Raw genomic sequence first — 27,145 nt, forward strand, 5'->3', positions numbered from 1 at the left:
TTGAGTGGTGTGTTTACAGGAGCACAGGTTTGATGAAGCACATTTACATGCGTACAGATTGGGTGAAGTGCCTTAGAAACTCTGTTGGAGGTGTCAAACTCATTTCAGGAAAGTAAAGAATTTGGACCCAGTCTGCACAGCACATTTCAGGCTGTGCACGGAGATGCAGTCAGAAGCCATCAGAATGATGGCGGAACAGAGATGCCATTGCTTCCTCTTCTCAGTTCTCTTTCTCTGGAAAACTGTCAAATAAATCGGCCTTGCCATATCTATTTTCATCTTCATCTTCCTCTGAAAAAGAAGTTGCAATTTGTCACAAATGTCTACATTCTCCAAATATGGAAAAAAGGTGTTGATTTTATTTTTTGCTATCCATGTGTTTGCGCATGTGCATGTGTGTGTGTGCATATACATCGTGTTTGTATGAGTGTATGCATATTTATGTGTGGGGAATAATGTGTATGCACATGTGGTAAATGCAGGATACAAGTGTTTATGTATATTATTAAGGTTATAATCAGTTGCATCTAATGATTGAAGCATCAGCTATAAAGACATAATAAACATCAATTTTGGAATCATTTGAATAATTTGTGATTGCAGTTTTTCATCAACATTTTACTTTTTTATCGTATTAAACAATGAACATAAATATTTTCGTGGTACTTTCTTCTCAGAGTATAGGTCAGAGATTTCATTCTCAGAATTCCTACTGCACAACGTTTTAAAATAAGTCAGATGTACATAAATATACACATGTACCTTGAGAAATGATTATCACAGGGTACAGGTTATCAACAACCAGACTGCTTATCCAAGCCACATGCATTCTGTGAATGTATGAAGTGCCATGCATCATGCATTAGAACCCAAATCTGTGGGGGTTGGTGAGTAAGAGGTGGGGGGCTACATGCATTTCTTAGCCCAGGTAATGAGACAAAACTGTCAGAAGAGGGCTGTGATGACACAAAGTGAGCGCCAGAGAGTAGAATTGGCTCAGGGAACCAGAGTCCCCTAGATAGCCAGACAGCCAGATGGACAGGAAAACAGGAAATTCTGTCTCAGTGTGCCTTTTATTCCAGTGACTTTCCTACTCCTAAACAGCCACTCATGATGCAATTCTAGTAAGTGGACTTGTACTCTCCCCCATTTTGGACTTTGCATTTTGACTAATGCATTGCATGCTAAGAGACAGTGACCACGGGACTAATGCATAGCATGCTGAGTGACCACGGGACTAATTCATAGCATGCTAAGTGACAATGACCACGGGACTAATTCATAGCATGCTAAGTGACAATGACCACGGGACTAATTCATAACAAGCTAAGTGACAATGACCATGGGACTAATGCATAGCATGCTAAGTGAGTGACCACGGGACTAATTCATAGCATGCTAAGATAAATGTACGCACTTTTTTAGACTAAAATTTAATAAATGGCTGATTTAACAAAACTGCTTTCTCCCTTACTTTGGCAGGTCTATAATTAATTGCTGATTTAATTGAAGCCTTACTAATCAAGGGGTGGCTTTATAACCATGTTAAATGCACCTTTCATAAGTCTCTTTGGCTAAATGTATCCACTAAATGCTTAAGTTTTAAATTAAAAATTGCATACCCAAGCAAACACAGTTCGAGCCATTGCAACGACCTCTGCTCACATGCCCCCAGTAAAATCTGGAATGGCTCAAAAAGCTATTTGTTCGGAATATGATTTCCATCCCACATATCTGCGTCAGCCATTGTTTGTGCCTGTATTTTCAAGTAACTAGTTGGATAAAGTTTCTTCGCTGAGGGGCCAAAAAAATGGAATATGAAAGTAAAATGTGCTTGTTGAAAGGACTGATGGTCAAGGTTTCTGACCCAAATCACTGCAGACATGATTGAACCATAGAATTATACTGAGCACAGATAGCACTGTCTCCACGTAAACATGAGCCATTACTTTTTGGATCTGGCTGTCAATCAACTTACTTGGGGTTCTCTGTAACCTTACCATCATGCTGTCAAGTGCATTTCATTTGCTGCTTTGCAAGGAAGGGTTAATGGAATCGAAATGTCCCAAAACTTTGACATTGATTTCAGACCCTAGAATTTGGAGTTAATGTACTTTCCTGCATTGTTTCAGGAGTCACTACTTCTCTGAATAAAATGAAATTGGGTCATAATTCTCATTTTATGCATGGGTGTGTTCGTCTTACCTACAGCACTGAGTTTTGTCAGCTGGGTCTCCAGTGTGTTGTCATCAGACGCTTATGTATTGAATTCACCTGCACAGGAAAAAAAAATGAATGGAATTTGCAGAAAAACCCACCAGCATCAGTCTTCAAAACAGCTCTCCATTAGGAATAACAAGCTTAGTGAAAAGAACAGCATCTAGATAAACATTTCACAAAAACAGCCATTTCCCATCTGATACCTTTCAAGCTGTGTAAAACATACACTGTTCAAAAGGGATTTACGGATTTAGCTGCTGTTGTTTTTCCCCCTCTTTGGTCAGCGAGATGCTGGGTGGAATTAAAATAGACACCTCGGGACATTTCGGGCGTGTTTAGTTTCTTTCACTGCTTGCTTCATTAATTGGTGGCTTGCTGCATTCGGGATCACCACCTGCTATTCCGACAGCTCCCCAGACATTGCAGTCTCACAGGAGCAGCTTAACCGAGGCACGGGCACTAAGAAACAGGCGCTTTCTTGGGCTTTTTTATTGACTGACTTTGACTGAGGGTCCACGACGGCTGAGCATGATTGGCTTCATCTCACCAAGGGTGAGGCGAGTTTAAGCTGGATACACAAAATAAATACAGGTCTTAGCAACAGAAAGCTCCTAAAAGACGCAGACAAAGAGCAGGCCCCCTCCTGGCTGAATAGTTCCTGTAAACATACACTTTTGATTTATTTTTCCTTTAATTTCATGAAAAGATTGCATGTCATCTTTCATTCATTAAATATTAGATTATTAAATAGGCAAGTGCACTCCGCATGAACAGGTGTTAATTAGCAAGCATTAATTGGAAATTGATGCTGATTGCTAAAGATGCAACATATTCATTGCTTCTAGTATTAGTACACTTGATTGCCAGTGAGCCCAGAACAAACCCATATATTTTTTAAAGGAACAGGGAAAGAAAAAGTGGAGAGATGCACCAGCTATTAGCATCATTTGCATTAGTGCATTAATGCATGCATGCACTGGGGGACCTGCTTGGTGTTTGTGAAACCGCCCTGGCCACCACAGGGTCAATTTCACATGTGGATTAAGTCAGATATTGACTGCAGGCATTCAGATCCACTAGAGACATCTTGAGAGTTTCAGAGCTTATACCTGATGAAATACTGAGACAGCTTCTCGCAGGTCAGTGAGAGCCTGACAAAGATCAGAAATTTCTCACGTCTGGAATGTCTTATCATACTTGCAGCTGAATCCCCCTTGGTTTACAGTTAAAACTATTAGCAGAAGCTCTGATGACCAAGGGGGGCAGTAAAAGTTTTTAAAAAGAGGAAAATGATAGATAAGGATTTGAGCCATTCTTATCTGTCTATTCAATTGTGGCCTATTGGTCTATTTTGTCCAGTCATATTTCACAGAGAGCGGTTGATATTTCACCTCAATGATACGGTTCAACAGTCTGTCAGACTCTCCCACTTTACTGTGTGCAATTCAGAGTGCTTAGCAACGCATCTGACCACCAGGGAATACATGGCTCTTTAGTTTGACAGAAATGTGAAGACTGCAGTGCCAAGAGCTGGATGAGTTTTGTATGGATAACCTGACAAAACGGTTAGGCTGCATTTTGTACTGCGAAAACATTGATGAAAAATGGGAAAACTATCTTATAAGATTACAATGTGATGCTGGGTTGAACCTACCTTACAGACTCTGAATTTATGGGAAAGTACTGTATAAAGCCAAGCTGGGTTCATGAAGAGGCAATACAGGGTTCTACAGTGCTCCCATTTTTGGAGCATATCTTGGAAATCACATTTAGGAGCATATCTACTAATTGGGATGCATTAGTGTTCTCCTTGGGCACACATTAGAAAAAATGTTGGTGTAAAACCCTGCGATACCACTGGTAAGTGGAGAGCTCTGATGTAAAATGGCTACTGTGTATTACCCAGGTTGTAATTTGTGTTACAGAAGTGAGTTTGGATGACTTATGTGGAATAAATGTGACTGGGTTGGGCATGGTACAGTGGCATGAGACTGACCAGAAACACACCATCCTTTCAGCCCTTTCCTGTTTAATATACGTATCACATATGGCTCTGCGCACTTGCACAACAGCAAGCTACTCAAGCCGAGTCGTGCTACCTTGTCCACAGACTGACTGTTGGGAAATCTTTAACCTTTTGAAGAGTAGATTTTTAAAAATGTTTGTCAGTTTTCTAGAACTCCATTGCTTTAAATTACCTTACCTGTAGTGACTGTTACATCAGCTTTAGAATGTTCAGTTAAGAAAATTCTAATCATATATTTGTGACCGTACATCTTAAAGCATAAAAATTAAACACTTTTTAGCATCGGAATTCAAATAACAAATTTTGTACCTTTCAGGGACCCATCAAATATACTAGCATAGCCTAGTGGACTACAGACTCATTCCAAGACCCACCTCATACACTTCCATGACCCAATTTAGGTCACAACCCCTAGCTTAAAAAAGAGGGTTAAAGGGTTAATCAAGATTTATAAAGCCCGCAATCGTGGGTTGCAGTTTGTTAGTCAACACAAATGATCAGGCAATACCATTGTTTTGCTTGCGTGTTTAAATGGTTACTAAGAATTCTCCATATGATGTTGCCTGATTGGCCTTTTGCATTAAGCTTAGTCATTCACGGTCACAGTAGATTCTTTTCTATCCCTGGTCCTTGTCGTTTGTCGGCTATTTTTGCCAGCTATGTCATTTGTCGGCTATGTTTGCAAGGCATTAACTTGTAACATAGCAACAACTTTTATAAGTCAAATGAAATGACTCATGGTTGAAGCAGGAGCATTAAAGATTTTATTCTTGAGCTTCTAAATGATACAAAGGGCTAACTTTTTGAAGGTTATATTTGTAAATCAGGAAAAGAAGACACAATGTTGTGGACAAAGACTTAAAAAGGCATAGCAGACTGGTCTCCGTTTAGCGGAACACCAAGTTTATTTTATAATTTGAAACCCTGCCAACCCACAAAACCAACCTTGGATTTGTTCAAATCAGACTGTCAGCTATTTCCTGGATCGGCACTACCCCTGCTGGAACATGGACATGGGAATTACTGCATAGCAAAGAGCAATGGGAAGCAAACCAGGTCGACGCTATACACTATATGATGGCAGTAGCTGAGTTAAAGTAAAGATGTTGGGAGGGAAGGCACTATATACTTTGAATCTCTGACTTAAGCACAGAAGCTTAGGAAAACACCAAAAAAACCTCCAGGATTTCAACGTGAGATCCTTGTGCTACAGATACTTTCAGGAGACATTTTTTTTCAGTGAGCATCACAATCTAATGTGCACTCCTCCCCCTGACTTTTTTCACCTCTATTCAGTGAAGTGAGGTAGTCACTTGAGTCTGAGGGACCCAAGAAAGACTGTTCAAAAAACATAGCCATTTGCACATTGGTCTTTTCACTGAAAAGAACAGAACCATCACAATTATAATTACAATCAGGCAAACTGTTTCAGGCAAACTGGGACAAAGAACTCCAGGCAGACCCAGCCACACACAGTCATATAAGGTCACACACTGTAAAGTGGTCACTACCCAGGATCCTCTCTGGCTGGAAAAGACGAAGGAAAAAATGTGCACATCTAATCATGGTAAAGATATGTATTCCTGACTATTATTGCCCCCTGGTGGTACTTAGAAAACGCATCTAATCTGTCCTCCACCATTCTTTGAAAACAGCAGAGCATAATTTTTTGTATCATCATTATTTTTTGGCAGATACCACTCGTATTTTAACAAAGGACATTATGGGCAGAGACAGAAGCAGGAAAAATAAAATAAGCAAATGTATTTAAAACCAGCACTGGAAATGTACGCCAGCTTTGAGTGTTCATCATCCACCCGAACCTCCGCTCTTACTGCTGAGCTTCCCCTCGGTGAACAGGACTGGCCTTGTCAGCCCGCCAGGAAAGGTCTAGTGTGTACGCGACGCCCAGGAAGCTACAGCGGAACAGTCTGCGAAACAGAAAAATAAACAGCACATAAAAGATAAACAGACTTTGAATATTCGCTGCTTCTTCCGTTATTTTTCTTCTTTTCTCACAGTCTGGGGAGGGCTGGGAAGAGAGCGCGGCGTTTCACGAGTGCCTGGGAAAAAAAGGCCGGGGCAGGATGCGCCTCAAAGAGAGGTCTGCGCCTTTCCCTTGGGGGGGGGGGGGGGGGGAGTCATGGCAATGGGGTAGGAGTTTGTGAGCTCCTTCAGTGAGTCCCTGGATGTGGTGTCACTCTGTCGCTCTTGTAGTCTCCTCCATGTCCCTCCGCGTTGGTGTCTCCAGCAGACATCACCGCAACACTGTGTGTGTCTGAGTGGTACACAATTAGCACTCCTCTGCAACCAGGCAGGCAAAACACTCAGCTACTACTGAGTGACACTGGTATTGTACAAACAGCACATTCATGCCTACATGCATACTGTACCACACTTTTGTGCATAAGTCTACATACAGAGAAATGCATACATACTTAACATGTGAACATAAATGCAAATCTACATCCAGAGACAGCAAACAAACAGGCATACATATGGACATGTAACCACACACACCTGCACGCACACAAGCATACATACATAAAAACAGCACATTTTAATATGGAGAAATGCATACATATTTTATTACTTTAAAGATACAAATACATGCTGTACAAACACACACACACACACACACAAATATAGCACACATGCATACTATGAGCATACAAACAAACCTTGTGTGGACTTGAAGTTGGCTTGTGAGCTTGAAACAGAGAAGCAAGCTATCATTCCAAGACCTGAAACATTAATCTGCTACAAGTTCTCAACCCATTTCTGTCTGTTTTGCTCAATTAATACGAACTGACCAAGATAACTAACATTATCATTACTTGTTGGCTGACAATTCCCTCCTGCATAATTTCATTTTATGGCAATCCAGTTTCTTATGGAATGAAATTGTGCATCATTTGCACATCAACCATAATTGTTTGAGCATGCCTAACCCTAACCCATCATGCTGACAGTGTAAAGATCAGAAAATCTGTGCCCAGCCTCACAGTAGAAGTGCACCCATTTCCTGAACTGACTTTTTTCCCCACCAGCTTTTATTGTCAAAGCTTTCAAAACATGCAATTTCAGGACAATTTATCCCCCTGAAGTGAAAGTGTTGTATTCGAAATTATAAAACCTTTTTCCAAACGTACGTATCTCACTTATGCATTCAGCCAGGCATGTATTTTCATTTGTTCAATGCTATGCGGACACAAAAATGTAAATATATACTGTACAGGCACATGTAACATATAATTTTTTGCACTGCATATACACAAAAAAACTACATTATCTGAAATAAAAAATAAAAATTACGGTCCGCACCATCAATTGCTCTCTACAATAATAAAAGGAATTAGTCATACTAAACTTTTGAGCTTTTCTGAGTGTGGACATCAATTTCAAACATTTTTTAGTACATTTTGGCAGTGGTTCAAGTAATACCAGGGCCTTTTTATATTTGATTTGTATCTTGCCGAACCAGCACCTTGTGATAACATGTTGTGTACAAGGCTTTTTCTCTTTTTCATGTATGTGTATATATATATATATATATATATATATATATATATCACTTCATTTCCAAAAATATGTGGACACCCCAGTAGTTTCAGCTATTTTAGCCACACACATTGCTAACAGGTGCATAAAATCAAGTGTACAGCCATACAATCTCCATTGCCAAACATTGGCAGAAGAACGGGTTGTACTGAACAGCTAAATGTGGCACTATCGTAGGATGCCTCACTTCCAACAAGTCAGTGTGGCAGCAGTTTGCGAAAGGCCCTTTCCTGTTTCAGCATGACAATGCCCCTGTGCACAAAGCAAGGTCCATAAAGAAATGGTTTGCTGAGTTCGCTGGGGAAGAACTTGACAGGCCTGGACTGAACCCTGACCCCATCAAACACCTTTGGGATGAATTGGAATGCCGACTGCAAGCCAGGCCTCACGCCCAACATCATTGCCCAACCTCACTAATGCTCTTGTGGCTGAATGGAATTGAATCCCCACAGCCATGTTCCAAAACCACTGGAAAGCCTTTACAGAAGAATAGAAGCTGTTACAGCTGCATTTTTGGCACACAACGGTTTCAGATCTTTAGACAAAATGTAATATTAGACATATTAGAGGGAACCTGAGTATAACACATTTTAAAAAAAATATTTCATTTCTTTAATAACACTATACTCTACTATATCACCCATGTAAAAAATAATTGCCCCCATAAACTTAACTGGTTGCACCACCGTTATCAGGAATAACTGCAACCTATAATTTGATATCACTCTTTCACATCGCTGTGGAAGAATTTCAGCCCACTCTTCTTTGCAGAACTGCTTTAAATCAGACACTGGTTCTGTAGGTTTTGAGTATGAACTGCTCATTTCAGGTCCTGCCACAACATCTCTACTGGGTTCAAGTGCAGACTTTACTAGGCCACTCCAAAACTTTAATTTAGTTTCTTTTCAGCCATTCAGATGTGGACTTATTTTAGTGTTTTGGATTATTTTCTTGCAGCATAACCCAATTATGTATCAGCTTCAGCTCATGAACGAATGACTGGACATTCTCCTTAAGAATTTTCTGGTACAGAGCACAATTCAAGGTTCCTTCAATCATAGCAAGTTGTCCAGGTCTCGAGGCATCAAATCATCCCCACACTGTCACACTTCCATCACCATATTTGCATGTTGGTGTGATATTCTTATTCTATACTTGCTTTATGCCAGACATAATGGGACTTGTGTCATCCAAAATGTTGCACTTTTGACTCATCTGTTCGTAGAACATTATCACAAAAGGCTTGGCAATCATCCAGATGCTTTTTTGTAAATGTGAGATGAGCATTGATGTTTCTCATGGTTAACAGTGGTTTCTGCCTTGCTGTTCTCCTGTGAATCCCATTTATGCCCAGACTCTTTCTCTCTTGTGGAGTCATGTTGTGGAATCATGAACACTGGCCTTAGCTGAGGCAAGAGAGGTCTGCAGTTCTTGGAATGTTCTTCTGGGATCTTTTGTGACTTCCTGGATGAGTTGTCACTGCGCACATGGAGAAATTTTGGCAGGACGGATACTCCTGGGAATATTCACCACTGTTCCAAGTGTTCTCCATTTGGAGTCCCAGAGCCCTAGAAGTGGCTTTGTAACCCTTTCTAGACTGATATATTTTGACAGCTGTTTCTCATCTCTTCTGTAATTTCCTTTGATCGTGGCATGGTGTGCTTGTAGAAACTTTGTGGTGACTACATCTCTCTGATGGTAAGACTTAATATGAGTGAGATTAAGATTTAGCAGGGCTGGCACCAATCATGCCTGACTGTGTTCAATCAGCTTAATCTGATTATCAATTAAATTTGGTTGATTTTAAATGTGTTTTGGGTTTAGTTTCCCTCAGTTTCCCTTTGTCTAATATTAAATTTTCTTAAAGGATCTGAAATCATTGGGTGTGACAAACAGAAAGGGGTTAGGGTTAACTACTTTTACGCATGCACACACACATATATATTTATATCCCCTTCTCCCATTACAAATAATCACATGGATCAGCTACTTCTGTTCAAGGTTTTTCCCCTTCTCGGAGTCTACAGTTGACACACTTCCGCTCTTTCTGTACTGCATGAATCATCACATATCCTGCAGAGATGTCTTCCAGATACTAAAAAGTCATCTCAAACTCATGTCTCTTTAAGGCAGACAAACTACTTGTTATATCAGCACATCTTCAAGACTGCACACCAACTCTAGCAGGTTGTCCTCTGTTCTCCTGTCAAGTCCTAAAATCCATTAATCACCCCCTACTGCTGCCAGCTCGTGGTCCACAACCTTATCTTAACCAGTGCCCTTCTAACCAGGTAAGCCACCTTGATGAAAGCTTTATCCAAATAAACATTTTATTTTATGTTTAGAGCTGCATATGTAATTGCACATTAAAGCAAAATAAAGATAATAACAGCAAGAAGTACCACAGCACACAACTTACGGAAGTAGTAAAAATATTTGAATAGGCAATAAAGCATGAAAAGGTTTAACATTCTGATGATAATTTCTTCTGGGAATGCAAGACCTCACTATTCTAAGTAGGAGAATATATTTCCAGGAATGGACAGACGAGACAGGCTGAAAGTGCACAAGCCAGTGTACACACTCAGCAAAACAGACAAGGAACAATCATTTCGGAAATAGACAAAAAAAAATCCTGGGGATGCACTCTAGTTGCATAAGATATTACAGACACACGCTCCTGCCACTGAAGTCGAGGCAGCCTGTTTGTCTATTCTGCGCACAGTAGGTGCTCGACTGATTGAAGATGCTTTTCCTTATAATGGAAGAATGAATGTCCCCATTTTTCCCCTGCCTCCTGAGTTGTACAACATGCTCGTCCCAGGTCTGTCCGTACAGAACCTCGCTGCACAATAACTTGCTTATATAAGGCACTTTCATATAATGCACTTTCAGATAATGCGCTTTGTGTTCTTCAAGGTTACAGGGGAATGAACCATTGGCCTGCTCCTAATAAGGAGAGGGAGAGAGGAATGGGCACGGCTGCCGTTGTTTTCAATCCCTCTAAAGAGAATCGACTGATAATTACTATCCTAATCCATCCCAGAGCACCCAGGTATCAGATGGTTGGGCTTGAGAGATGTTAGGGGTGGATGTTGGGGGGTGGGGAAGGAGAGAGGGATTGTAATTTCTCCAGGAGTGTTGACGAGAATGAGAGGGTTCCCCAAGCAGCCCTTACCTCTTTCCGGCTGTCTGTATTCTTGTCGCCCCATGCTGTTTGTGCTCGTGCTGACCAGAAAACACATTCCTCCCGAGCCTCGCTAGAATCCCCCTGCTCCCTTAAGTAAAAATATTTGGCAGTGCTTAGAGAAGGACTCATCAAATATCCATGGGGCCAGAGCCTTCACTTCAGTTTCTGATCGGGTGGTGGTGGTGGTCGTGTGTGTGTGTGTGTGTGTGTGCGTGTGCATGTGCGTGTGTGTGAGTGTGCGCGTTGCTGTGGAGGCTGGCGGTGGTGGGAGGGGAAAGCACCCCACGGGACATTGTATTCACCCCCACCACCAACACCGCACAGCAGGAACACTTTCCTATTAAAAACAGGCAAGAAACACTCTCTGGGGGGTTTTGCTATTTTTTTCTCCCTAAGTAAAAAATTTGACCTTTCTGGGGGGGAAAAAAACATTGCAACTCTACTCTGAGCAATTGGGCTAACAAGCATGGTTAATAAAAATAGGCAAGCTTCAAGCACTGGTGATTGTACTAAACAATGTGAAGATTAACCCCTGGGCCCTCTTAAGCATCATCCTATTGCAGTGTCAAAATAAACATGGCTGTGAACACATTACACAAAATGGCAACACATTCAGCACTGAGTCGCATGGGTCACTGCTGAGCAGAGCACTGCCAAGTAAAAAGTATGAGATGGGCCTTTGATCTTTGTATTTTCTGACTCATTCTTTCTGTAACAGAAAATAATTACTGTAATAATACAATTGGAAGCCGTTGGGTCATGCCAACCTTCTCCCCTACGCCCTCTCTCACACTGAAATAAACTCATGGTTTCAAGGACCCAAACAGGCTTCACTGGCAAGACAGGAGTTGTATAGTGTTTCCAAGGAATTATATCACTTCCTGTCTCTCTACACAGTAACCCTCTCCTCTCTCTTTGTCTCTACCTCCCTCTTCCTCTCAATTGCTGTTCAGGTCAAATGTGCCTTATTAGCACAACAAGCACACACTTATGTTGCCAAAGAATATAAACGCAATTAGAAAAATGAAGTAGCAGTAGAACACAGATGAACTGGGCCATCTCTCTCTCACTCTCCCTCTCTCTCAAAATGTTGTTCAGTGAAATCAGGACAAGACAGAAGCATTCATTAATTATTGGACCAACAGTGGAAAAAAGAGAAAAATGATCAAAGGGCTCAGAACCTCTGATATCACATAACAGGAGCAAAGAATCTTGGAGTTCTTTTGGATAATGATTTTTAATGTCAGCTTCATAATGAAAAGTAACAAAATTGGTCTGTTTCCATTTTTAGAACATTTATAATTAGATCATTTTTGTCACAGGCTCCAAACCTAAAAAAGAACAGAACAGCTCTAACTTGTGCGTAATGTGACTAAGAATTCTTACCTGTGGTAAAACGAGAGTGCAGTTTTCCAGTAGGCTATTTCAGTTACCGGTCAGTCTCAAAATTGATTTAAAAAGTTCTTTTACTTTTCTTTACTCTTAATGGATGAGTCAGAAAACATTTCTGTACTTTTAATTTATGAACACTTGATGAAACCTTTGAGAACTGCTGAAACAAAAATCTTGTATGCCCCAAAGGTGAATTATGCAAGAAGTGGTGAAGTGCCCATTTCTATGTGCACCACTTGTTTAACTTGACTTTTATGTTTTAATTTTTTTCTGTTCACTTATTTTTGTGCTTTTTAGATTTAATGGGCCTCAGTCACAAAACATGCATATAATCAAATTTGATTGTTAACTGTACTTATGAATGTTTCCATGAACATTCTTTTCTTATCTGGATGGATTTGTTCTTGCCTGCCTAACCTAGTCAAGCTGGTTTAAGCTGTGATTTTGACACTTTTAGCTGGTCAACCAGCGATTCACCAGCTGACCAGTCTATATAGTCAACTAGTCCACCAGTTGACCACCAGCTTACTCTACCAGCTTTGACCAGCTTTGTCCAGTTAGACACCAGGTTTGACCAGCCACTGACCAGCTAGAAGTGTCAAAAACTCAGCTTAAACTATCTTAAACCGGTTCAGAATCCTAACTGGTCTTAGCTTGAATTTTCAGCTGGGTTTGCTAAGATCTGTGTGTGTCTGTACACACGTGTAAAGGCATACACATCTATTTAGAATGCTTTATTATTAATGAAAAGTAATTTTAAGTAGTTTCAGACCTCAAGTTAACAAGTGTTGGTCAATACAATTATTATATTAATATAATAATATATTAACATTAAATATACTATTGATTTTAACTACATTAACTAACCTATCTGAAAAAGCTCTAATGTTTCACTAGTTTTGGATTTCAATATCAGTTTAGCTTTAGCTTTTGTTTTAAGAGCAGGTTTGGTAGTTTTAGTTAAGTTTTGTTTTTCCCAAAAACTTTTATTTTTATTTTTATTCCAGTTTACATTAATGTCTTTTCCCCTCACACACTTTTCATTGCATTTGTTACTTTTGCATTACTTGGCTGTCCTTGGGGTTAGACCGTGTCTTTTCACATACAGTATGAGGCGCAGATATGTTTGCGGAGAGCGATGAATGGCTGAGCCTGGAGGCGTGTGCCTTTTATGGGATGCTAGGGTGTTTCATTACGCAAATCACATGAACAGGCACACGCATTCAGTTTATGAACGACTGGCATTCATCCTCTGATACACCTGGGATACACACACAGAATTTTTTCACGAGTCCCGCATTGATTTTTTTCATGAGAACTTTTATTAAGAACAAAATAAGAATTTTAGAAAAAGTTTTGTGAATGAGTCCCAATATTTTTCTCTATGTCTCTGGCGGTGGGCTCTCTCAACAGAACTGCCTTCTACAAACTGGGTAACAACAAGGGAAGGGATGTATCAGAGAAATAGCTATTTTGTAGCGCAGCGGAAATCACACCACCGCCGTTACCTGCCTGCTCTGCAGAAACCTGCGTTTGGTTTAATAGAACAGTGGGTGGTGTCAGCGAGGACTGTACTTACCCATGAGCTCTCTCATCTTTGGAGTGCTGTGCTCCAAGGAGAGGAAACGAGGCTGCGCGCTAATTAACTTTAATATTTGGCTAATCAAAGCCCACCAGTCCTGAGGTCCTGTAAGGTGAAGCCGGAAGGTTGAATGGTGAGTGGGTGCCATGGTGCATTTTAAACTAATGACTGCAGCCAGGATACATCTTTCATTCTCTGTTTGTAAGATAAATGTTTCTAAATGGATGGGCGTCTGGAGGTGTCGGCTGGAAAGGATGCCGGTGATTATATGGCTGAGGTTAAGAAAAACAACCCTTTTTAAATACTAATGATGTTCAGCGTTTCCTTTTTTTTCTATCATGTCTTGCTTTTGTTGTTTCAGTCATATTTTTCAGTGTAAGGGCTTCTGCAAGTTTCTCTTCCTCTCTCTCCCTCAGCATATTTTAACATTCCACCTCTTAAACTCAACTAAAAAGGACACATGAACATCTAAAAACATATATAAAACTGTATCCTCTCTCACCAGGAATATCACACACCCTCAACCACCCCCCCCCCCCCCCCCCCCAACAGAGGCTCAGAGAAGTGGCTATTTTGTAGCGCAGTGGACTGGCCCAGGTACTGTGAAATCATCAGACAGCGCCCATTATGGTTAGGCTTTTGTAGGAAATGGCTGTCAGGTCACCCACAGGAAGCACAGGTCCAGAAAATTCAAAAGCTCAGGTTTCTTTGAGTCCAAGGCGGAAGAGTTTTTGCATATTCCCATGGCGACCAGCTGCTTGAGAAAGTGGAACGTTTTACACTATTCCGTAACATAAGGAAAAGGATTAGAGCTATGGTACAAACAAGAGCCCCAAGAGCTTTACGACACACACACACACACACACACACAGCTAATGCTGCTTGCCTTCCTAAACATAAAATAGCTCAGCAAGAATATGAATTTTATTGGGACTTAGACAATGAGACGCAAGACAGAAGGAAAACGTTTTGGTAATGTGAATTTGCGGCCCCATTAAGCCCAGTAATGGCGGGAACGATCCTGTGCTGCCAAACACTGACTTGAATGACTCAATCGCCAGACTCTACTCTGCACATCAGAACCCTAAAACTGGTTCAGATCCACAAGCCACTGCTAAAACATGCCCTGCCAAATTTTGGGGTTCTGCTCAATTTCACACTTGCTCACTGTACTTTTCTTACTCTAACAGCATAAGAACTCTTAGTTATTCCTTTTGTTTATTAAGAGGTTATTTATAGGTGTAGTTGTGTTTATTTACAGAGCAGTCTTTCTCGTTGAGTTTCAGCTCAAGGTGTAGGAAGCCAATGTTAGAACGTACAGTAATTAAGGCCTTTTCTTTACAATTCAAAGATGACTCTGACCAAGTGCACATCCAAGCGGGTTCGCAACCACTCACACGGTGGAAAGAGAAGGTCACATTAGTCTTAAGGAATCACTTCATCTACAGTACATGTATTTAAAATTTTTCTCACAATGCACAATGTTTTCTTCCTGCTCTTTAAGGTTATCATGTTAATTTAAATAGCTCTTTATTCAAATAACACTTAGAAATCAGTGAATAACCATCACCTTAAGGATTAACCATCACCTTAACATCACGTTAGATTCTATAAGTGGACCCTTGCAGAGCAGGAAGGCCTGCTAATGTGCATTCTGTAACACAATAAGCTTGTGGCAGACTCTTGATGCCCAAAAACAGTCATTTTCAAAATATGTATTTAGAACCAAGAGAGGAGTACAGCTGATGGAACTTGTCGATCCTCTCTGAATGTCAGGGAAAAAGCTTTGAGATAAAGGCACTGTTCCAGCACAGACCTCAAACCCAACCTCCTGAGGAATAGAGCGACAGGAATGTTATATCAGAGAATATGATGGATTAATCATGTGCATTAGATGCATAAAGGCAGCATGCTTGTCCTTGCCAGAAGGTGATGTTTATTACTAATTAAAATTCTTCTCGGTATCAAAAATATATGGCACTGTGCATAGCAACCACAGAGAGCAAGTTTAATTCTGCAAATGTTAACACCTCTTTGCATTGCGCAATAACAAGCACACACTCAGCAGAATGGTTACACTAGACAGTACTGAAACACCTACAGTGTTGGATGTAAACCATTTTTATCTATATTAACACTGTGTTTGTGATATTTCCAATATGTGAAAAGTGAACTTGTAAGATAATAGATAACAGTAGCACATTTTACAGAAGAAAACATGAAACTAAATGTCCCCTTGGAAAAGCCAAATAATTATTTACCAAAAAATATTTTTGTTTTAATTAGTCTCAATGGTTTCATTTTGATCAGTAGCCAGTTTAGGCATTGGAAACAAGATTACACAAAGATAAGATAAGCAAAACCTAAGTCAGGATAAAATGTTTATTTGGAATGCTAATTTAAAGGTCATTCAAAAAAGATCTTAAGGCTAACATTGTGTTCAATTACCAGTGGTAATTCTGTTTAATACATCAGCATTAGAATGGGGGGTGAGGGGGGGTGGGGGAGTGGTGGCGGGTCTCCACCTCTGCTATTCTATGGTCTGCTAAACTGTTACATGCATAGACAACTCTCTCTCTCGACAATACTTCCTGATACCTATATGGAATTTGTCTTTAAGCCTGTATTCAACCATCAGAACTCAATATGACAAATAATGTGTAGTTCACTTGATTAATCCCTTTTATGGATTTAAAGACCTCCATCAAATGCTTTCTTTTTGGCAAAGCTGAAGTGGCTTAACTCTTTCCTCATAATTTTTAAATTTCTTACCAGGAAGCAATTTATTTGCCCTTCTTTGTACTTTTCAAGAGCTTCTACATTTGTTTTGTGTGGTACCTGGAGCTGCATGCAGTGTTCTAAATGCAGTCTGACATTATTTCCTTTGATTTATGTTCAATAATTTTTTCTTTATGTGGCAGCATGGTGGCCTCCCCCCCTCGCTAAAGCAGTTTGATAAACAACAGCCACCAACTATTTTTCAAATTGAACATATTCTAATTTTGTTCCTACCATAATATACTACTCTACTGTCTTATTTCCCCACTTACAGAAATTTGCATTTAGCTGTGTTCAATGTCATTTGCCAGGTTTCTGCCCACTGCTGGGTTCTGTTTAAGCCATGTGGCAGGACTCTTATTAGCTTTACATAGGGAAAAGCAGCAATAGTTAATTGCTTATTGCAAATTGTAATGTACCTTGTTAATGTACCTTGACAATTCAACACATTCAGTGTTGTATGTTAGGTTCCCCCCAGGGAATAGACAGGCAATTAAGAAGTCATACCTGAGTTGTGAGACTGCCTCTTTCATAAGCAGTACATTTTGCATTTACTGCCGAATATGTGAACACAAAGGCAAGTATGTGGGCGATTCATCTTGGCTGAAAAATGCTGAACAATTTTGAAGAGTGCAAATAGTGTTCTCTCGTTGGCCATGAGTCAGGGTGCATGTTCAGACTGTTTATTCAAAAAATCTTGACGGATTCTGTAGACTGCAAAAAATGATCCTTCTCTGACTTTTTCCTCCCTTTCCACACTCACTCGGTCTCTCCCTCATACAGGCTCTCTCCGTTTCCCACCTCTCTCTTCTTCTTTTCTCTTTCTTTATTTTTTCTTTCCATTTTTCTCTTCCCCTTCCTATACTGAAGGGTTTTGAAAACAACAGAATAACTGTCTGTTTCCCAATCCCTCAAACCACATGACTTAGACTTCATGTTCAGACTGTTTATTTACAGCTTGGCCCAGTAATCAGAGGGTTGCAAGTTTGTGTCTTGGGTGGAGCTCTGCCTTGAGCATGGTGCTTAACCTATGTGTCCTTAGTAAGTACCCAGCTCTGTGACTGGATAGAATGTAAGATGTTAGCCCTGGCAGTCACCCTGGATAAGATTCCCCCTCCTGAGTGCGGAACCAATAAATTACACCCTGTAACAGACCACCAATATTAAGCCGATAGACCACAGACAAGCAATAAATAAGCGAATCTGCACGCTCGCTGAATTCACGGCATTTCCATTCCCATGAGGAAAGGAATTTCTTCCAGAGGGAAATGCTGTTGTATAATAAAGCCCAGGCATGGAGGGGAGAGGGAGCGATGACTCACCACAGAGATTGATTAGAGGGACGTGGATGCGGCTGGCAGTCGCAGTACGCTTGGAGCCCAGCGGGTGGCACTGTTGCTTAACTTTGAGCCTGGCACCGAAGCTCTGGTGGATTGCCGTGGAAACGACTGCCGCAGAGATGTCTGGCAGGCAGAGAGGAGAGAGAGAGAGCATCTCACCTCATTTGCAATCAGATTGTGAGGAGTTCAAACACATGCCTGATGGAGACTGGCTCTACCGGTCGACTTTTTTTTTCTATTTTTTAACCGCCCAAATCATTCTTCTGCCAATCTCATTTTATCCCTCTCGCTATAATGATAATTGTTCTAATCTCTCAACGCCATTGCGTTTCTGGAGTTATTTAATTTGCATGATAATAAACAGCCTGCATTCAGCGAAGCAGCCATGATATTCCACGCGTTATTGTTTATTTTGAAAGCGGCGTTTGCATTGCAGATTCAGAAAAATGGAATCGTGCACACAGACCCATTGCAAATAGAACACTCATCCAAAATGAGTGAATGAACATTTTTATCTCCTCCACAGGAAGGTGCTTTTCAATCAAAGTCACTCGCTTTGCACGAGCTATTCACACTGACCCAATAACTCAAGGACGTGACAACAACATGTCCAGCGGCATTCAAATAGGTCATGAAAATGGGCGTATAATACACAATAATCACTCACTATTTGCAGCCTGTCAAAGGTGAAATGCCATTTTGAGTAGAATGCTATGGGGCACGGTCAAAAATATTCTGCAATTAACTTAAGTATTTTCATTGTCTGATAACAAGAAATGCAATTGATTCTGGCCTGCAAAAGGATTCAACAAGATGACATAAAAAAAGTGAAAAGGAGGATAAAAAAAAACCCATGAGGAGCATTTGTTAGTCCCAATAACCCCCATCACCGTTTATGGCATGGAGGACACATTTGGCCTCATCCTACCAGAGTTCTGAGGCATTACCATAAATGAATTGCCTACAATGTCAAACCACAATCACTCAAGCCACCTACGAGCCATGCCTAATCACCCAATCAGTGCCCGACCTTAGCAATGCTCTTTTGGCTGAATGGGAGCAAATCCCTGCAGCAACAATCCAAAATTTAGTATAAAGCCTTCCCAGAAGAGTGGAGGTTGTTATAGCGACAAAGGGTTGACCAACTCCATATTAATGCCCATCATTTTGGATGAGATGTTGGATGTCAGGTGTTCACATACTTTTGGCCATGTAGTGTATGCCGCTCCTCCACTTAGTACGGTCTGGACAGCTCTCTCCTGTACGCTAGGGCCAGTGGCTTATAGGAAAGTCCGCAGGAGTACTGTCTATCCTTCAGCTGCAGTGCTTCTGGTGAATGGGACATATGGCAGAAGGTTCAGAAGAAAAATAGCTAAAAATAAATAAATAATGCACATATACTAATTGAATTTTAACATTAAACATCTTTTTAAAGAGCTGTATTTTGTCTATTTCAGATCAGAAAGTTCAGCAGAAAAAACAAAAGAATAAACAAGCAGATCTCCTTTTGTAAATTAAATTTAAACATCGGTAACCATGGCAGCTCAGGAAAGCTTTACACTCACAGTGACAGAGAGACGTGAACCTTGGACCATTTGCAAACAAGTTTGTTTGCCTGATGGCATTAAGAATGAAAGGACAGAGTCAATGACCAGTCTGCAGTCTGTCAACTGCACTTTGAAATCACATGTGGAAAGATGGGAGAACCCCAGAGGGAGTATTGTGTCAGGTGTCAAAGCTAACTGCAAGTCTGTAATTACAGTCAAGAAAGCAACAATGATTATCTCGCCCAGGGTATGGGAGAGTTCAGTCGGTCGGGGTTCTGTGTTCATCGTTATCCAGAAACTCCCGCTGGTCGACCGGGCGCCTGTACACCGCTAAAGCCTCTTATGAATGGTCTTCCTGTGACTTCACTCTGCGCGAGCTTAGCTGTAGTCTGCGGTGTGAAAAGAAGCAGGTGGCGAGGCCATGTGTTTTGGAGGAGAAACGTGGATGTCTACATCCTCCTGATTCAGCAGCGGGGTTCTCAGCATAAACACGGCTGCAGCTGCAGACAACGGGCCATTCCAAAGTTCAGCCCCATGCTGGGTACAAAATTCTTTTAAAGAAATGAAAAAGAAAGCAGCAATGGTGCTGGCCTTTATCGAACTTTATTCTGCCATAGATGGATATAAGCATTGTGAAGACATTTCAGCACATTCATTTCAAAGCTAAAGAATAATAAATTTAAAAAACAATCAAAACCCATAAGAAAAAAATTTCAATATCTCAAGCAGATTTACCCCCCCCTACCCCCACTGACTTCATCTCAATGAGAAAAGCATACGAGTCCTTGATGATCAAAGAAGAAGAACATGCTGAACGGGCCAACGGAACACCATGGCGAGGAGGGAGTCTGTATGGAACCCTCTCCTGCGTCGCGCAGCCTGGTAAGATGGCTGTCATGACTGAGCGAGCGCTGGGCGGCGGACGATGAGGCGGTGTAATGAAACGGCTCGGCTGAGTGTGACCGCGAGCCGCTGGGATGCTAACACACACGCTGTGTAATTGACCAGTCTGTGGAGAGAAGCATGGCTAATCCCGTTTATCTGTGAATAGCAGCATTTCTCCATTAGGCAAAGACTCACACAGGAGAATAAAGGGGGAAAAGCCCTTTCAGGTATTATTGATGCCAGTGCATTCAAATCAATGGACTACTTTGTACAGAAGTACGCTCACAGGTCACACATTATAAATGTAACTCCATAAGCCTACAGAAAGCATAAACCATCAATGCTCCATAATGAAGTGCATTAGCTGAATTCATAAGCTTTTTGTCAGATCTTCACAAACTAAAAAGAAAGTTGCAGACCAAGATCTTTGGAAAAACAATCAGTTTATGCAAAATGTATGCAATTTGCCAAGCACAACTTCTAAAGTGCTTCATAAAGCAGCACTTTAGTAATAATTTTGCTACCACTTATTAAAGTAGTCATAAGCAAATATTCTTTGACAGTTGACAGAGTGATGTACTGCAACATGTGGTTCCCAGTCTATAGCCTCACTTGCATTAAACTTGCAGTTACACTTGCAACAGACTGTTTCCACACTTTAACCCAAATATAAATGTCATGGTCATAAATGTTTGTTTTTTTGAAGACCTGAATTTACACCAGATAACATATGACCTCATATACTGTTCATGTGAATGGCTGATGGTGACGATAGCCATTGCAGACCTCTACTTTACTTGAATATTGTCATTCTAGTTCAGCAACTGGTACAGCATTGCCATGATTAAATTTTGAGAAGATTAATTCAGTTTTTGGTTCATGTTGATATCTATTTGCATTCTGGTTTGCAAATCGTATTTCTTAGACCTGTCATCTCCTCTTTGAGTGTGTTAAACACTATAATCAACATTATGGAGTTTCTTTGGCTGAGAGATCAATCTTCTTATGAGAAGAGTTCATGGCTTGACTAACTGTAATTAACATGACTATTTATGTGAAATGAGAAATGAAATAAGTGTGTGAACATGTTTGTGTGTAGGTCTGTGTGCGCTTTTGTGTGTGCATATGTGCATTTCGAGTAGTTGGTTGTGGGTGTGTGAGTACATGTGAGTGCATGCATGAATGTGTATTTTGTGAGCGACTATGTGTGTGTTGAATACCTAACCTTGCTAACTGGAATAAATGAACATTGCAAATGCATTTGTTTATGCAAAAACATTACATTATAGGCAAAAAGAGCCGCAATGAGTGTGTCTATGCATGTGTGCATGTTTGTGCACATATTTTGCATTTATGCATGCTTGATTTAGTGTGTGTGTGTGTGTCAGGGAATGAATGTGAATGTGTTAAATGTCACTGTATTGACATTTTTGCAGCGGGTCCAATATGATAACCCCCTGAGGTGGTTGTGTGTGTGTCTACCAGCTCCAGCACAGCATGTCAATAATCAGAACAGTCGCATGCCCGCCTGCTGCAAGAGCAGGTCGCATTTACCCAAACTCAGACCGGCTGACGCAAGCGTTTGCCCGCAAATCTGCCTCTTCTCTTTCAAAAAAAGGCGTGCAAGTGCAGAGGACCCGGTTATACTGCTGTTATCTGTTTTTTTTTACAAGTTGTGTTGGCAAGATGTAGTAAGGCATGGTCTGTGTTGTGTCATAGGCTGCTGTGTTAAAGTGAAAAATGCTTCTGTTTTTGCTGCACGGGGCCCCTGTTCTTCTTGGGGATTCTAACACAGATTCCACCATTTTGAATAAGACTGCTCCCCAGCAAGTAACTCCAAAAGTACCAGGTTAAAACCAGGGCACCAGGTGCTGAACTCTACGGGCAAACCCAAGGAGGGGGTGCAGTGGCTATTTTATAAACGGAAAATATTTTTTTCTGCACCACCGCTTGATTCAGGATGACGACAATTCTCTAAATAAAAGAAATAAAAAATAAGCAATGTAGAGGTATGTGAAAACAGAACAGGCCAATAATATTTCTCCATTTCATTTGCTTTCAAATGCAGGGAAGGGTCAGCTTTTATCATCCCCTGGTCTGATCTAAAATGGAGGACCTCAGCATCCCGATGTACTTGGGGCATGTCCATGTAGAGAATGCTTGGGGGGGGGGGGGGGGGGAGTCTAATGACTCAGGTCAGGAAGTTTAACTGTTGTCCTCATGCTTCTATCGATTGGAGAGGGCTTCAGCCCGACTAGAGATCAAGGGGATAAAGAGGAACTTCAAAAAAAAGATATGACCTTGTAAACTGGGCTAATGTCTTTTGGCGGTCACAGGGAGCAGGTCGCTCTCTGATTAATGCGAGTGGCAGCTGACAGGGTGGTAAGCAGAGTCATTGGGTGGGGGGTGAAGACGAGGCCTGGCTGGGCAGGCAGAGGGGCCTGATTTAGAGTTGCGCTCTGAGTGATGGAAGATAGAAGACTGTTTTCAGACACACAGCAAAAAACAAAAACAGAACATGACGGCGAATCTTCTCCGGGACTGACAACGCAAGAGGGCCCGGAGCCCTGACTAGGCAGCTTGCGGTGAAAAACTGAGGGAGGCTCGAGCTCAGAGAAGAAGCTGGAGGCTGTGTGGGGGGTGTCTGGTTTCTCCCGGGCTGGGAGATTAGAGGGGGGATCCTGTTTCTCGCGATGTCCTGAGCAGTGAGGAGTAACCAGATCTCTGCAGAGCACCACGCCCTGGGTTGTTTTGGAGTAAAACATATAACTGTTGGAGATGTCCTTTGCACTCTCAAACTTGTTCTTGTGTACTAGAGAACTATCACCAGCATGAAGTTCAGTGGTACCAATCATATGCCATAGAGGGCCACGAGTATGCGGCTGTTCATTCCATCCAACCACTACACCTTCTGATTTCACTAATTAACACAACTTCAACCAGAGAGGAAAGAACTAATTAGTGAAATCAGGAGATAAAGTGATTGGCTGGAACAAAAACCTGCATACTCTCGGCCCTCTAAGGCACATGATTGGGCACCACTGATCATGACCAATATCAGTATCAGTTGCCATCACCAGGTTCATGACTAATACCACTGGCACTGTCACCATCACTAACATCATTATCAACAATAGTGCATTTGTCATCATTAATACAGACCAATGTCATCATCACCACAACCATCATGGCCAACATGATCATCATTATCAGTGCTATCACCATCACAATAACTGCCTGCATTAATGTTATCTACATCATGACAAACATGTGACCAGCATCTTCACAATCAGTCACCAACATCATCATCATAATCAGAACTATAAATGTCATCAAAATCATCATGGACAATATCACCTTCCTGAGTAACAATATGATATAATCACCATCATCATTACCATCATCAACATTACCATCACCATCCTCTTCTCCATCTTTATAAATACAAGTTTGAAGTTTTTTTTAAAGAAGAATATTTTAAAAACTTCATTCAGCAGGTTATTCACTGAAGCCATTCAGTCAGAAGGCTCAGGTTCCTTGCCATATAACACTGGCACCTCGCGTTTCAGTGTTCCAGTTGAGCTCCCTCAGCAGAGAGAGGTCATATGTGGAAATGGGCCTGTTTGTTTTGGAAAGGTTTGTGACAGTGTTCCAGGTCATGCAGGACGCAGGAGAGGCAGTGACCCTTAGAGTGTTCTGGACCAGCCCTGGCACAGTCATTGAGCAAAACGTTCAGGCAGACCATGAGAATCAAGCCTGGCCCCAGCTGAATCAGCTGATGGCTCAGCTGATTCGTGATGTTTGCCTATTTCAGTCCATTCACATAACAGGGCAGTCTATGTAAACGGCCTCCCCCTAGTCATGGCACCTCCTCCTGCATGCATGCTTGCTGCACACTATCTGTCTAAACCTGCTTTCTCCTACACACATGCTGGCTGCACACTGCTAGTCTAAAACCCCTCCATCACCCTCCCCATGTGTTTATCAGGCTATCCTCTATGGGTGGCAGGGTGGTGAAGCGGATAGCACTGTTGCCCCACAGCAAGAACGTCCCCGGTTTGATTAGGACCATAGTGTTTCTATATGGAGTTTTGCATGTTCTGGGGGGGGGGGGGGGGGGCGCAGCTGCCCTTCCTGCCTTATGCTTGCGTAGAAGGCCAGGAGCGCTTCAGGAACAGAGGCATACTGCCAAACACCATATTGCCTTTTAAGATTGTTAATAACAAATCTTTGACAACAGTGGTCCTGACTAAAGTGGAATTGCACATAGAATCATGAGGGGTGTAGGTGCATGATATTGCAATTGTGGACAGAGTGGGGAATGGGGAGTTGGTCTGGGGATGAATTGTGATCGCACACTGGGGGAGGGGAATCTGGGGGGGAATTAAGATTTTGGACGGGGCGAAGTAGCTTTGCAATTTCAGACCAGCGGAGGAGATTGTGATTACCAATCAGAGTATGGGGGGCAGGAAGGATGGGGTCATCGTGGACCCCCTTTCCGCCTCTAGTCCTCGTTAATCACTGTCTATGGGCACTATGCTGGATACATGTTCCCTTCATGCTGCTTTCTTGTGTTCTTATACTTAGAACGCTGATGGATAAGGATACATGTCGTGCATGAACTCTCAGTCTGAATGGGTAAATCAGGTGTTTTTCGCCAACTCTTGATGGGCTCACAGCTCAGTTGGAAGGGTTATTCCACCTTGGTCAAATTCAACCCTCCTCAGTGTGATTTGCCCTGCATGTGATCTCACGGCTCTAATTTTAATGGAATGGACGCCTCCATGCTCCGCAACATTCCAAGAGCAGGCTCATCGCCAAACCCGCTGCTCTAAGTGTCTCCTCTGCACGCTGATACAGTACGTGCATGAATATGCATGGCTCTCACAAGATAATCAGCAGAATGTCAAGTTGTCTGTATTTACTATGTCAAAATCATTCCCTCAGATCGAGATAAGCCGAATAATCTTTACTGCCACAACATTGCCTGATAACAGCATGGATATCCACACTGCTGCAAATGCAATATTAGTGCTTATTAGATGAGCATGTGATCTTATCCGCTGTGACTTAGCATACATTTGACATATTATCTGTGTTATATTTGTATAACTGGGTGTCATGGAAAGTAGGCTTCAGTTATGTTGTTCAATCCAGAGTGCTTCGCAAGCGTATCACATGAGACATGAGCTTTCAGCATTCTAGAGCCTTCAGTCCAACCCCCTTTCCCTGCTCTCTCCTGCCCCCTGCTGAAGGCGGGCTCAACGCAGCTACACTAAGGTGACAGATTACAGCTTCACTTTAATATTTCACACTCCCTTACCTTTCTGCCTCAGCTGATGTGTGGTGACAGTTTTTGTGCAAGATGGCTGCCATGCATCACCTAGGTGGATGCTACGCATTGGTGACCCCTCACCTCCACTGTAAAACCTCGTGAAAATCCTGGGATGAAAAGTGCTATATAAATGCAATCCATCCTTCCATCCGTTATGGTACTGCGCTGCTCAGAATGCTTGGCAATCCTTTGGGGATCACAGTGAGAACACTAACCCTGTAAAGTGCCAACCCTGTAAATCACTGCAAAGCACTCCATGTGGGAGAAAAGCGCTATATAAATGCAAGGCATTATTATTATCAACCCAGCGTCTGTCGTTTTCGTCCTTCCCTTTGTTCGGTTTAAAACTGCATCGCAGTCCCTGACACGGCCCACCATCCCCAGACCAAGCCTCCCATGGCCACGGTCATGGAGGTCCCGCGGAGGTCACAGTGGGGTCGTTGTCAGGGGGTCTGCAACAAAGCCTGATGAAAGCACGGAGTGACAGAACCTTGGCCCGTCAGGGCGGGTCCGACAGACCGAGTGACAACCCCCGATCCATCATGATTGGCTCATCAGGGGCAGGTGACTGCAGCATGCATGGTGAGGGGGGAGCTAACCACCCTATCGGACACGCCCGTGTGACTGTTCCTCAACGTCTAGCCGTCAATCAATCAATCATTCAAGCACTCACCGTGAAGGGTCAAGTCTGGCTACCAAGCTCCATTTCACAAGCACCCCCCCCGTAAGGCGGTATGGCGCTGTGACATTCGGTTATTGATGTTCTATGACAACCTCTCTTCTGTCTTCTTCCCTGTACAGGACTCCCTGTGGAATATCACATTCTGCAGGATGCATGCACACAGCCAGCCAGGACATGCTCTGCTACAACAAAGGACTCTGATCCTGTGCAAAGGCTACATTTCAGTAGTGTAAATATTTGATAAAAATATCACATTGCCATAACATTATAATATGTTATATATATTTTATATGCAGATGTGGTTATATAAAGATTGTAATAATCTATTGTTGAGCTTTGAATTGCAAATTTAGCAGACTCTTGTTAATCGTATGCGAGTTATGTGCGTTCGTACACGCCTGTGAATACATTACATTTGAAAAGTAGGGTAAAGTAACCCATGGCCATATAATATGTTAATGCACACTACTGGCCTGACTTTCTGAGAGCGATACGATTCATCAGCAAACACAACTCGTCTGTTCTCCTGTGAAACTCTCTCTCTCTCATATATTAGCTGTGTTTATTAACAAACATCACATGGCCAAGACAGAGAGAGAGGGAGTAA

General features: G+C 41.8%; 1 long non-coding RNA gene across 1 annotated transcript; it reads right to left on the reverse strand.

Moving 5' to 3' along the window:
* LOC118215740 lies at positions 1–26,665 on the reverse strand. The gene is made up of 6 exons (XR_004762881.1): positions 26,530–26,665; positions 19,292–19,418; positions 18,072–18,212; positions 5,192–6,177; positions 2,206–2,274; positions 1–291 (listed from the first exon to the last, which is right to left on the reverse strand). It is a non-coding gene; the product is annotated as an uncharacterized LOC118215740 (long non-coding RNA).
* Positions 26,666–27,145: the final 480 nt, after the last annotated feature.

Source organism: Anguilla anguilla, chromosome 16 (assembly GCF_013347855.1).
Source record: "Anguilla anguilla isolate fAngAng1 chromosome 16, fAngAng1.pri, whole genome shotgun sequence".
In the NCBI taxonomy this organism is placed as follows: domain Eukaryota; kingdom Metazoa; phylum Chordata; class Actinopteri; order Anguilliformes; family Anguillidae; genus Anguilla; species Anguilla anguilla.